The 5,665-nt window shown below is 49.6% G+C and overlaps 1 long non-coding RNA gene across 1 annotated transcript; it reads right to left on the bottom strand.

The window, feature by feature from the left end:
• Nucleotides 1–981: 981 nt before the first annotated feature.
• Nucleotides 982–4,931, bottom strand: LOC134729556 (uncharacterized). The gene is made up of 2 exons (XR_010110764.1): nt 4,814–4,931; nt 982–2,779 (listed from the first exon to the last, which is right to left on the bottom strand). It is a non-coding gene; the product is annotated as an uncharacterized LOC134729556 (long non-coding RNA).
• Between the last annotated feature and the right edge of the window lie 734 nt (nt 4,932–5,665).

The following is a 5,665-nucleotide window of genomic DNA, read 5'->3' as shown; positions in this document are numbered from 1 at the left end:
AATGAATATTTGACAGTGTGGCGAGATGCAAACTGGATTAGGGTGGGGTGGAGAGTGAAGGTGTTCGTAGGTAGATGGGCATGGTCCAAGGGGGTAGAATATCCACACTGCAAGGTGCCAGAGGGGACCCCGAATGAGGCCACGGCCTTGAGAACAAGAGAGAGATGGGATTGAGGATGCATGGGGAGGGATTGGCCTTAGACATGAAGAGGGACGCTTCCTCTCTGAGTCCCATCAGTGCGGAGGCCAAGCTGGGGCGCCATCTGGTGGTAGGGGAAGAAAATGAGACTCCTTACAAGGCCTCTGCTTTTCTTGGTGGTACTTGAGGCCAGCTTTCATTGGTTGTGCAGGGAGGGTTGGGAGCAGGCCGGAGGTTAGGGGAGAGGGCTTCAGGTGGAATTGTTGAGAGTAGGAACAGCTTTTCCGGGAGAAACTGGACTGCAGGCATGCGTGAGTTTGGAGCTGAGAACCCATTCGAGGAAGCCTTCTTAACCAGTCTTCTGACCACAGGCAGGGTCACATGGATCCTGGAGGCCTCCTTTACCCACCAGCTCTACTCTCCACGGCAGAGCTTTACATGCCCCAGTGTGCATACATTCTTCCTTCTCACCTCCGCGTATGGATGGAAGCTCCTGGAGTGAGGAACTGTGTATCTTCTACCCAGGATGGACTGCTGCATCCGACCACAACAGTTGCTAATTAAATGTTTCCTTAACTGAATTAATGAAGACCCAAGGGGAGAACAGATGCTGATGGTGGTGGATGCGTCCGGAACTCGCTGGTAACAAGCATGGCCCCATCGTGGCTTTCCTTTGGCCAGCCAGGGCAGGACAGAGATCCCGGGCGCCTTCAAAGGAAGACTGCCTTTATTAGTGGGATGCTGGGGTGTAATCCTAATTTTCAGATCCACACATTTTGTGTGTGGATTCATGGTTTTGTACTGAAGCCCAAATGAGCAGAAATACCCAGGGGGAATATCTAAAATATAAGCTTGTTATTAAGAGTAAATAAACCCACACAAACCCCGCACCAACCGGCTGTCTCTCCAAGTCAGTGGGAAGCAGGATGGCTTAGGAAGGAGCCACAGCTGAGCCTTCTCCGTGAGCTGGGCCATGCAGCACTGCCAGTTCCCAAGGCTGGTGAGCCGTCCATGAGTCCCGCCACCTGATGGCCATTCACGCAGAATCCCAGCGCCCCGTCCTGCTGCTCTGTGACCATCTAGACATAGTTTCCAGCAACACCAGCTTGTTTCCTTAGCACAGGCTCCTTCGGACCCCCCAGTCCCCAGCAGAGCTGCCCCATCCAGCTCTAAGGGAAGGGGTCCCTTTATCTCGGGCAGAGGAGACAGAAAGAGAAGGAGACCTGAGGAGGTGTATGGAGGAGACACAGAGAGACAGACAGAGCAGGACAGCAAACAGCTGAGCAATATGAGAAAGCTTAGAGCTGGGCAAGAAAGACCTGAGTTCTCCTGCTGGATCCACACTTTCTATACATCGTGAGCAAGCCCCTAAGTCCCTTCCTCCCTCTGAACTTCAGCTACCCCAACCAGATGAAGATTAAGGCTCCTCACAGCTCTAACAGCTATCACACGGGGGAGAGGCAGGCCATAGATTAAGAGCAAAGAGGCAGAGAGAGAGACAAAGGTCAATAAAGATGGCAATTCATGCTGTAAATGCCCATGCCCTGTAATGCTGACTAAGGCACATGGTCTCTTACTCTGACCAGAGCAACTCCAGTATCAAAGAAGAAGATACCCCCATTCTGTCTGGTTCAAACAATAAGAACTTTTATATCCCATAAAATAAGAAGTCCAGAAACAGCCAGGACTCTGGAGTTTGATGATTTTGTCACTCAGGGAGTCCTCATTGCCCAGGGACCTTTCATCGCACCGTTCTGTCCTCCCAGCACACCCAGATTTTGGTGTCAAGATCACTTTCCTCGAGTCTCAAGATGGCTGGCTCTCAATGTACAAAAGTCACATGTAGAAATAATAAGGTCCAGAAGAAGAAAGGGTTTGCCTCTGTCTTATATCTCCTTTTAGGAGCAAGGGAACCTTTTGTAGAAGCCCCTTATCTTCTGCCCCACTCCTGGCTGACTTAAGTCTCACTGGCCATAAGGAAGACCTATTTCTCTTTCTATGCCAATGAATGTCTTGGGAGCTGAGGTTAATTTTCACAATTGGTTTACTTTTATCAAATCAGAGAGGATGGATGGTGAGGAGTTCATCATCAAGACTCCTACAAGACTACATTCACAGTAGAGCACTTTTGGACCAAGAAGGGTGGCTTGGTGAGATCTGGGGTGACATCTGAGCAGGCAGTAGCCTTTGCTGGTAAGGTGATACTTTGCAACCAATGCAGCTTCTGAAAGTCTTCTTTGGCTGTGGGCTTTCTGGATGACCCTGAGAACTCCTGTCTTCTTTCCAGACCTGTTTCCCCTCTAAGCAAGAAGGCATAGGCAAGGGTATCTCTAAGGCTGATAACATCAGACATGAAGTAAGTTTGTGGCTGAAGTATGCATCCTCATTTATGATCATCAGAACGTCCGGAAAAAAAAAAAGAAAAGAAGAGAAACTTCATGTAGACTTGAAGGACTTAAGGAAGAACACAGGAGATGCAAGAAGGAAAATTACCCACGCCTCACTTCATTTTTCTTCATTAGGGTTACTTACACACAAGAATGACCAGGAAAAGGCAGGCCAGTGTCAATGGTGGGTATGGGGCCCTGAATCCATCTAGAGCCTTGGCCATAAGTGGTGGGAGAGGCAGGCGAGACTAACCTAGGTAAAGAAAGGGAATGCGTTGGTTCATGTGACCACAGGGTATGACAGTCAAGGGAGCATGGTTCCCCCAAGGGAAATTCAGGATTCTGTGACCTAAAGAAAGACAATATGTGTGGGATGGGAGGAAAACAGTCCATGGACATTCATGTAATGGGACTTTAATTGTTCCAAACATTTAATATCCCCCAGGCCGTGGTATGCTTAGGCACAATTTTGCACCAGTTTCCCAGCTTCTCAAGGGGAGAAACATGCTTGAGACTGAACTCTCTTAAGAGGGACACGGGGAGGCCACTTGGACAATCATGGGAGTGAATTCTGAGGTCAGCCCTCCTATTGAACACCCATGAGAGGCCAGCAGCCCTCCTGTTTTCTGTGGTTCTCCCATGAGAATTCTCAGAGAGGAGATTTAGACCCAATAACAGATGAAAGCCACCCTAGTAGTATGGCAAGTTGAAGATGAACATGTGCAAACGTAAGTTCATGGCAGGGTTCTGTCTGCCCCACCCCAACCCCCACCCCAGGGAGTGAGGCCAGGCCCCCCCACAACCCCACCCAGGGCACCTCCTGCATCTTGAGGGGGAATGAGACCAATGCACATGGAGCGAGGGGTGGCTGGCATGAGGCCACCCAGAGGGGCAAGCCTCTTTCCTCAGGCTCCTGACTAAGCCTTGCTTTGGCCACAGCTGGACTCCTGGGACCAGGACGAAGTCTGGCAAAGTGGCAATGCGCGTGGGGGCTGGGTGTGGACGGGAAGGACACAGAACGCTTTGTAAGCACATCTGGGCCGCTCTGCAGGAAGAAGCTGCTGACAGACTGTTTGCCAATAAAGAAAGTCGCACAGCCTAATAAGAATCAGATGGCTCCTCCAGCCCATCTCCATCCTGGCTGTGCTTTGCAGGATGTACCTAGGCGGGGCCAGGCAGCTTTTCCCCTGTGAGACCCAATACAGTGGAGTCTTGTGGCTCCTTCCATCAGCTGAGAGCCAGGAAGTCTCTGTCCCTTTTGTGCTCTGGCCCAAGTCATTCAGAAGCACTACCTCCAAAGCTCTGGCCCATCCAACTGCCTTCTATTGGGCCATTCTTTGATTAGTGTATGGCTGTACAGGGCTGGAGTCTCCAATGCCCAGAACCAGCCTGCCCATTATCTCACATGGTCATCTTTCCAAGGTGACTTCTGGAAGCGGGTTTTGTCTTTTCAACAAAATCAGATTTCAAGTCTGCTGGAGGCAGGGTCCCATCCTGCATTTCTGCCTCCTGCCTGGTCAGAGGACTGAGCACCAAAGCATCCCTCAAAGGGCTCTGTGGGTCCATCCACAGTTCCAGCAATCCCATCTGATAGTGGGTACAGAACCCCCCAGCACAAAAGCAGACAAGAAGCCAACACTAACCCATTGACTGGCAGGAGGGAAAAGGGGGGCCAACAAAAATCCTCAGGATCCATGATTTTGAAACTTAAACTGTGAAACTTCCTATAATCAAATGCATACTTGAAAGCTCAATAAGTAGAACAGAGGAGAGCAAGTTTCCCTAGATGGGAGCAGGGGCCTGGGGGTTCAGTAAGTTTATTCTTTCTCTCGGCTTTTCTATTCCTTCTCCCAGGGAACTCCCCAAGGAACCATGGGGAATTCCAAGCACTTCTCTGGGACCACCATGAAAATGGCCGCATTAGCCCCTCCTCCAGCCTCCTGGTAGACCACCTTACAGCAGTTCCAGATAAACAGATACCTTTCTTAGCCTTCTCTGAAACTGAGGAATAGAAATGCATCCTTTATGGTGGAAAGATCTCCAGACTTCAGTTCAGAAGCCCTGGCCTCCCATGCCAACCCTGGCACCTACCAGCTAAGCAGCCTTGGGCCGAATGTCCTGGACTTCGATTCTCTTATTTTAAAGCAGGGGTGGTGCTGCCCACCTTACTAAATGTAGCACTTGCTGAAATCCCTAGGACAAACCTGGCACTTGACAGTCACTGATTGTGTGGACCTGATTGGGATGCTATTTTTGCAGAAGCAGAAGGAGCAAAGAGGGTACTTACGGGGTCAAACCCAGGGCAGGAAATCTGGGAGGCCATCACAGAGTTCCATAGAACCCAGGAGCACAGGGAGAGGGCAGCGTTTGGGTATTTTTCCCTGAAAGCATTTTGTGAGGCTGCTGCAAGACATCCTGTACATTCTATTATTAGGAAAGGAACCCAGCCCGGGACGCAATCATCATAAACCTCAAACTGCTGTTTACAAATGCGAGGATTTTGGTGAGACCTAAAATGCTCTTCCCCAAATGCATTCTCCCCCGCCCCCTTGGTTTTTAAACCCATGTGGATTCCAAGGGAAATTGAATCCATATGTTTCTGGTTCATTTACACTGAACTCATCAAAATGTAATTTTGCAACATCTAGTTGACGTCCAGGATGTCTTTAGAAGCCTCATTTTTATGCCTTTTTATAAGCCCCTCTCCTTAGGAAACAGGAAGTTATGCCTTGCAGAGAGTGGATGGAATTCCAGCCAAGCAATGGTTCTGCCGAGAATACCCACGAGACTGGAAGGAGCTCTGATGTCTTAGGGACCTTTATCCATGTCTTCATCCCCACTTTCAGAGAAGGGAGCTTCAAGAACTGCCCAGTTGGAAGCACCCAACTTCCCAACCCAGAATGGAGTGGAATCCAAGCTACCTTCGTTTCAGCTCTGTGACTTGTCACCTCCCTGATGGTCAACGAGATTTTTTTTTTTTAATAAAACAGCTAGTTCCATTTTGTTGATGGGACTCAGAGGCTCAGGGTAGCAAAGTGACTTGTCCAAGTCAATGGCACAGCTTGGATTAACAAACTGGATGGGAAAAGTCTTTCCAGACTGAGAAGTCCTGTGGGTGAGAACGTGCTCTGGATATCTG

This window comes from Pan paniscus, chromosome 20 (assembly GCF_029289425.2).
Source record: "Pan paniscus chromosome 20, NHGRI_mPanPan1-v2.0_pri, whole genome shotgun sequence".
Lineage (NCBI taxonomy): Eukaryota > Metazoa > Chordata > Mammalia > Primates > Hominidae > Pan > Pan paniscus.
The sequence above is the reverse complement of the archived record's forward strand: the minus strand, read 5'-3'. Positions and strand labels throughout refer to the sequence as shown.